We start from the raw sequence: 6,860 nt of genomic DNA on the forward strand, positions 1-6,860 counted from the left end.
TTGTAAACCCAATTTTTTCCTTCTTTTTCTATCAAAACTCTGCTTCTATTTGCAAGCCATGCAAATAGTCCTACCTTTTGAAGACAATCTTTTCCCTAAAATATCTCAATCAACTAGTGTTCCTATTATAAAGCTCTATCTAGAAGGGTATGTACTAGTTTTATTGAATAGACCTCATTTTTAGTTGCACACTAGATAATTTGTCAGCCTTGTTACTCCAAGTAATCTATCTAGCATTCAAGAGTGTCTATAATTATTTTTGGGTATTTTGAGTAATTGAAAATTTCAACATTATTCCAGTCTCTAATTATGTCATAAGGGTCCTCCCATAGTTTTGTATAATCTCGTATGTTTTGTCCCTAGTTGGATTTGCACCATTATTTGAGAGGGGTCACTTCTAAATTGTCCAAAATAATTTCATAGCCACTCCAAGAGTCATCCCAAAAGGAAACATAAGCTCCATTACCCACTTTCCAAGTTAAATAATCAGTCAGTACCTAACAATAGGACACTAGTAAATTCCAAATTGTTGAACCTTTAGAAGGATGGTTTATAGTCAGAGTTCTATCATTATGATTAGAATCTAACTATTTTGATTTTAGAACTTGCACCCAGAGTTGGGAAGGTTTTGTATGTTCCACACCATTTTTGCACCCAAAGCTTCATTTATATCGTGCCAAGTTTTTAGTCCTAATCCTCTAGCATTTTTATTAGTATACACATTGTCCCAAGCCAAAAGTGGGAGTTTATCCTAATCAGTAGTGTCATTCTAGAAGAATCTCCTCATTTTTTGTTCAATTTTTTAAAATAATATTCTTGGGTATTTTAAGGCACATCATGGAATATATTGGAATGACAAAGAAAAATGATCTCAACATGAGATTTCTATCAACTAAGGAGAGCCACCTGCTCTTCAAGCTTCCCATATTTTGAAAAAAAAATCATTGACAAGATTTTTCCTCAAAGAATATATTTGTGCACCTAAAAAAAGAGGCATACCAAGTTATTTACATGGTAATGTACTCATTCTAATGCCCAAGATTCTTCCTATCTCTCATTGTTATAAACCTAGAGTGTGGAAGAAGAAGATGGTTGATTTTAGCCAGTTGTTTTTTTGTCCTAATGACAAACTGTAGGCATCCAATATTTTTTGCATCATTCATGCTTCTCTAAGGGATGAAACACCAAAGAGTAGTGTATCATAAAACAAAATTAAATGAGAGACGTGATCCATATTTAATGCCATCTTGACCCCCTTTCAGCTTCCATCCATTGTTTTACTTGAGATCAATCTACCTAGACCTTTTACCATAATGGTAAATAAGAAAGGGGACATAGGCCCCCCTTGAGTGATTCCCTTTGTTCCTTAAAAGAAGCCTTGAGGGATACCATTAATCAACAATGAGAATATTGGGATACTAATATAAGGTTTTAATCCAAGCAATCCACTTGTGATCAAAATCCATTCTCTAGAGTACATCTAGGAGAAACGTACAATTCACCTCATCATAAGCTCACTTTATATCTAACTTGACTAGCATTCTTTTTGTATTAGCTTGTTGTATTGTATGTACCACTTCACGAGCCATTATAATACCTTCATAAATTAATCTGTTTGGAGAAACTCTACTTTGTTCTAGGGAGATAACTAAGTGTAACATTGATTTTAGCCTATTTATAATGAATTTGGAAATGATCTTATAGATTATGTTACATAAAAAAATCAGTCTATAATCCTCAAAGGTTTAAGAGTTTGTCTTCTTTGGTGTTAATGTGATGAAAATGTTGTTCAAGTATTTAAGTATGAAGCCTTCTTTTCTAGATTCCTCAACCACCTCCCATATCCTATACAAAAAATGTCACATAGTTCTTGGAAAAATATTATAGGGAATCTACTAGGTCCTAAAGCTTTGTACCCATTCTAAAGAGGGAATATCTAACTTTAGAAAAGGACACTATTATTTTGATTCTCATTAATATAAACTAGAATCACGTTTATAACTTCACCAGAATCAAGATCTTGAGTTGCCTGCTAAAACTCTCTGAGAAAAACCTTATACCTTCTTTGTGTATTGTATCTTTCTCAATCAATAGAGTGCTTGTATAATCCTTTATGGGATAAATTGAATTGATAGACTATCCAAATTTTACTCAATTATGTTTAAAATAAAGTGTTTTATCCCCTTCTTTCAACCAAGTTTCTCTAGATTTTTGTCTCTAAAATGTTTCTTCTTTCAGTAGGGTTCATAACTACTCATCCTTTAAACTTTTCTCTACTTCAAAGCCTAAAATAGACACACCCTCCTTGATAACCTTTTCATTTAGCTCTTTAATTTCCTCTTCAATTCTCAATTTTTTTGTTAAGGTGTTTTTTAAAACTACTCTATTCTATTTTTTCAATTGATTTTTTAAAAAATTGTACTTTTAAAAAAAAAAATGTTTTTTTCAATTAACAGTTCAACAGTGAACTAGTGTACATGCATAATAATTCATGGGAAAACCATTCATATAATTACATACCACTCACATGTATTAATTATAATGCTTTATTTGGTAGATACAAGTGGATGATGGTGTCATGTAAAAGGGGGTCAAGGGAACATTGTAACTAACACTAATACTTTGACCCTTTTATTTGATCATAATAATTAAATACTAATTTAGTTACTCGTAAATTAAATATAATCAACTGAACAAAATGAACTTGCAAATACTTATAGTACGTGTATCAATGCCAAATGCTACATTGAGAAAATTACCAGGCATAATTCCATCATCATTTCCATTTCCACCATAATTTCCATATGCACATAGGTTCCCACATGATTGAAAAATATGATCCTAAAAGACTAACCACGTCACCCTTGACTAAAGGAGTGACATGTTGGAGTTGATGAAATCCAACTCCGAAGACGCCCAATATCACCTGCATGCAAAAACTTGTCAAAGGGAAGCCAAGGAAGGAAGAGTGTGGAGCAAGAGAAAAATCTTAAATGGACATGAGAAATAAAATATTGTAAACACAAAAAAATATGTATTTACAATGAGAATGTGATAATGTTGTTGTGAAAATACAATGAGGGAGCCCGAATATAAAGAGCTCAAGGAATCTCCTAGAACAAGCTAGAAGATGCTAGGAGATAAGTGTGACAACTAAGCATACATCCACATGAGGTGGAAAGTCCTTGAACAATGTGAGAGGATAAGTATGACTTAGGAGAGAACAAACTCCTGTATTGTCAACAACTTATAACAAACTCCTAGACTACAACTAATTAATAAATGCGTTAAACTAAGTAAGCTTAAGTAAATAGAATAAATAATTAGTAAATTAATTATTTACTCTAACACCCCCCTTAAGGGCAACTTAGGGAAATGCCTTAAGCTCACAAAATTAAGATGAATGCAGAATGAGTCTCGGCAATAAGGCCATGTTTGGTACCCATGTACAATGGAAAAGATGCAACCTCTGAAAAAGAGGAAAGAGAGAAAACTACGTGGGAAAAACCCTCCCCCAAAAAGAGGTGAGAACCTAGTGAAAAACAAAAGAAGCCTCCAACTAGGGAAATGTCCCCTAAAACAGGAACAAGGAGTGATCATGAAGAGCATCACTGAAGCATGAAGAAGCTGCAAATCTGCCAAACTGCTGATCTGAAGTACCACCAAGGAAGAAGATGGCATGAACCAATCATGTCTATATGGTAGATGATCCATCTTACCGAAATGCATAGGTAGCCAACCACTGCAATCGCCTTGTATATAGGATCAACCACTAAATGCATAGCTCACACTAACAAACCATCGAACCAAGGATGCATTAGAACAATAGCATAACCCCCTCTCAATGCAGACGGGGTGAGATGACAGGCAATTGAAAAGGTGGGCCAAAGTCTCTTGCAGACGAACCAAGAATGACGAGAGAGGAAGAGGTACAAACACCTATAAAGACACGGTCACACTGATGCTGCATGGGGCTAATGTCATGGAAGGGACACTCACTTGTCAAAGGGAGAATGCCTAAAATAGCAAACAACTATCCCTCCCATGGTGCTTTATAAAAATAGTGTAGGTACAACTATCTCAAAATAACATTCATGAACCCGAAATGCAAAAGTGACACTTTATCTCAGTGCGTATACAAAAGTTCTTAGAAATGATATCTACAATGATCAAAATAGGAAAAAAGTTGACACAAAAGATAGGACAACCTAAAACAAAAGAAACTATGCTAGGAAAATGATCCTCGGACCTAAAACACCCAAGATATCCACCATGGACCGAAAATGCCAAAATAATGATAGAAAGAGCATGGGTCAGAATCTGAAAGAAATGACAACATTTTTGAAAAGTACACAGAACTAGCTTTTTAGAAATATAACATTTTCAAAAAATTGACATGAGACACAAAAGATATGCATGTCGGAGTCAAAAATAGAACTTCAGACTTCAACTAAAAAAAGGCAACAAAGCTACATAAAAAGCTAAAAATACCTTCACCAATGTCTATATCTCGGAACTAGCTTTCCAACGCTTCTTTCGGATTAGAAAAATACCTCTGTATGTTCAAGTTATGGCAAAAAACCAAAGCTAGGTCAAAAAAGACCTTGGAGAGGTGCAAGGGCTAAGATGCAATGATGTCATTCTGACGTCATCAATCCATGGGATTAAAATTGACGGCCCATGGCCCATCACAACAAAAAAAGGCCACATGGCAGTACCACATGGTGAATAAGATGATGTGGCAAGGGGACGTGGTGGGTCCACGTGGCACCCAGGCCACGTGTCACCCTCGCGTTGCGCTAACTAGCGAAAAACCTGTGGACTTGGCGCTGAACTGGCATTGCTACTAATGGAGCAAAAATCCATGTGTCCTTCACAAAGTGGGAGCAGGAGCTAACTGAGCGATGACTGTACCGGGTGGAGGACGAGCGAAAACCACCAGCGAACGAGCTGAGATCACTGGCGGAGCGGCGAAGCCAGGGGATGAAAGCTGGCGAAGGTTGCTCTGCGGAGGAGGCCGGGCAGAGCAGTGTTGTCAGAAGCAGAGCCTCTGGTGGAGAATTGTAGTTGGGCGGCGGCCACTAGTCGTAGGTGGCGCACGGGCTGAGCGCGGGCTGCCCCGCAGTGACCGCTGGGCGGAGCTGTGGTGGCACGCTTGGCAAATGAGCAGAGTTCGGAGGTGAAATTTTAAGAATTTTTATTAAAAATTGGCGGTGGATGAAAAATTGATCTGAAAAATATCAGGATTTTAGGGCTATTTTATTCCCCGAGCTCAAGACAAGATTTGTTTGCAGCCTTTTGAAATTAAAATATAGTTTGCGAGTTAAATTTTGTTTTCAGGCACGGGACGAGGAATGTTTAAACTGCGTGAAAGTTATTTTTCCTAGTGATGCCTTCATTTGAATAACAACAGAACTATCTTAGAATGAAATAAAACACAGCCAAAAAAAAAATCCGGCTGCATACAGTTTCCGGAAAACAAAATTCAAAAAAATCTATGACAAACGACTTATCTCAGGATTCTGTACAAATTGTGTCGCTCTGTCGACTATGCCGATGAGAAAAAATTGGCAGGATTTGCAGGAAAGCGTTAGGAACCCTAACCACAGCAGAACTATTTTCAAAATGAGGCAAACCCGAACTAGTGTCCCTGCTACTGCTGCTTCCTTCAATCTGTTCACAGCAAATACAGAGTGGATCTGAAAATATCAGGGATTTATGTGAGAATTACTGGATTCCGATTGGTAAAGCCCACGCAATATAACCTAATTACAGAGTCCTCTTTCCAGATATCTTTATCCCACATGTGGCGCTGAACGAGTTCCCCAAAGAAAATGTCAGTATAAATTTTGAAGGAAGACTAATTTCAAAGCATACCTTTCTCGGCCTTTTGGCTAAGATCAGGTGTAGTATCTGTTCTTATCAGTTTAATATCTGATACGTGGCTCAATGAGCCACATGATATTAAATTGATTTCTTGAGGGGGAAGTCTCAACAATGGTAGCTTGCTGCCAGAGGCTTCGAGCGTCGCTTCTGTATTGCACTACTGCAGAAGCCCGGCGCACCCTACAACCCAAAGCAATTAAAAAAATTAATTTTGTGACTTTGTTGATAAAATGAGTCTTTCTGATTTGTTTATAACTATTATATCAGAGGGCTGATCTGAAATCATTTCCGCATCAAGTATAAGAAACCATGTGCAGTAAAGAATGCAACCAAATTTTGTGCGTGTTTTATCTATATAGTTTATGAAAATGCCCATGGTTAGCTCCACTAAAACTTCTTCCAAGATGATGCTTGTTAATGGAATCGTGTCCAAGTGATGCAAGATTAAGCTCCTCCCAGAATCATGGAACACCCAATATTTGAACAAAAATTTCTTAGAAATTTATGGTCAAGAGGTTTGAGAAAGATCTCAGAATATATCATGGAAACAAAGGCCAAGAAGAGTTGTGCATAAGCAAATCCCTTCTTGGATATTTACCAAAGTGTATGTTTTAGCTCATGTCATCTCAATGTTATGATAACTAACATACCTTGTCATGCCTACAAGCAAATGATTATTTGGAAAGTGCATGGCCCTACAATACCACCCCATCTGGTTTAGGAGGAAGGATTCAACTATGAATCCTTTTCACATTAAGTGTTATCTATGTTGACTATGAATCCTTTCCCCATTAACTAATATATGTGTTCATCTATTATACTTTATCATCCTTACTATTTCCCCTGTGTGACCGATTGACTTTATCACTTGTTTGGGACCATACTTCTTCTTTTCAAGAAAGCATGATTGTACAACATGCCATGGTCAGTTTATTTCAATTGTTTGTTGCTAATTTTCAAGTAAAGCTCAATTT

The 6,860-nt window shown here is 36.7% G+C and overlaps 1 non-coding gene across 1 annotated transcript; it reads left to right on the forward strand.

Annotated features, from left to right (window-relative positions):
- Positions 1 to 5,873: 5,873 nt before the first annotated feature.
- On the forward strand, positions 5,874 to 6,070 carry LOC149567317 (U2 spliceosomal RNA). The gene has a single exon (XR_016363140.1). It is a non-coding gene; the product is annotated as a U2 spliceosomal RNA (small nuclear RNA).
- Positions 6,071 to 6,860: the final 790 nt, after the last annotated feature.

The sequence above is a fragment of the Cupressus sempervirens genome, chromosome 3 (genome assembly GCF_028749045.1).
Source record: "Cupressus sempervirens isolate cs-2001-9-10 chromosome 3, ASM2874904v1, whole genome shotgun sequence".
Lineage (NCBI taxonomy): Eukaryota > Viridiplantae > Streptophyta > Pinopsida > Cupressales > Cupressaceae > Cupressus > Cupressus sempervirens.